General features: G+C 48.3%; 1 pseudogene; it reads right to left on the bottom strand.

The window, feature by feature from the left end:
* Nucleotides 1-288: 288 nt before the first annotated feature.
* On the bottom strand, nucleotides 289-462 carry LOC144126487 (U2 spliceosomal RNA; annotated as a pseudogene).
* Nucleotides 463-741: the final 279 nt, after the last annotated feature.

The raw sequence follows: 741 nt of genomic DNA, 5'->3' as shown, positions 1-741 counted from the left end.
ACCTGGCGTGCGTCAGCTATCTGGACAACGTCGAAAGACGCTATGCGAGGAATGTTATCAGCCAAACGCGGGCTTCCAGTCGTTCAGAGCGTGCTCTCGGGTTTGCAGCAGACCAAGGCGCTGACGGCAGCAGTTGCTTGCTTTCTTGCTGTTGTCAGGAAGAATGAAAAGGAAAGTGCACAGGCCTGTCCACTGGCTCAAGCTGAGCCACAATCGCTACCACGTGCTGAAAGTAGCATAGTTAGAAAGATAGGATAGAAAGATAGGATAGAAAAGACGCGTGGTATAATGCCCCAGGTTGATCCCGGAGGCAGTGCAATACCGGGCCAACCTGTAGCGGAGGGGAAGCAAGCTTCAAACACTCCGCGGTATTTCCAAAAATAAGTTTAATATATTGAGTCCAAATGGGACACGTATCAGATATTAAATCAGATATCAGCTATCGGATACGGCAGCAGTTTTCAATCGCTTAAAGGAACAATTGCTGTACCACCTTGTCAGCGCAGGTTCCTTATAGCCGTAGAAATCGAACCATTTCTCCTCTCTTAACAGTGTCATGTCCTCTGTAGGTGCCTCTCGCCTTTCTAGGCGCCGAGTCATCGCAAAAACAAAAAATTATCCTCTTTTTTCAGTGGGGAGCGCAGAATACGTCAGACGTCAGCGTCATAACCCCGCCTGGTAAGTTTTTTTTTTCTTGCTTTTTGCTTCGCAGTGTGTGTACGGCCGCGCTTCAGTGAGTTT

Source organism: Amblyomma americanum, chromosome 3 (genome assembly GCF_052857255.1).
Source record: "Amblyomma americanum isolate KBUSLIRL-KWMA chromosome 3, ASM5285725v1, whole genome shotgun sequence".
NCBI lineage: Eukaryota > Metazoa > Arthropoda > Arachnida > Ixodida > Ixodidae > Amblyomma > Amblyomma americanum.
This window is presented reverse-complemented; position numbering and strand designations above follow the sequence as displayed.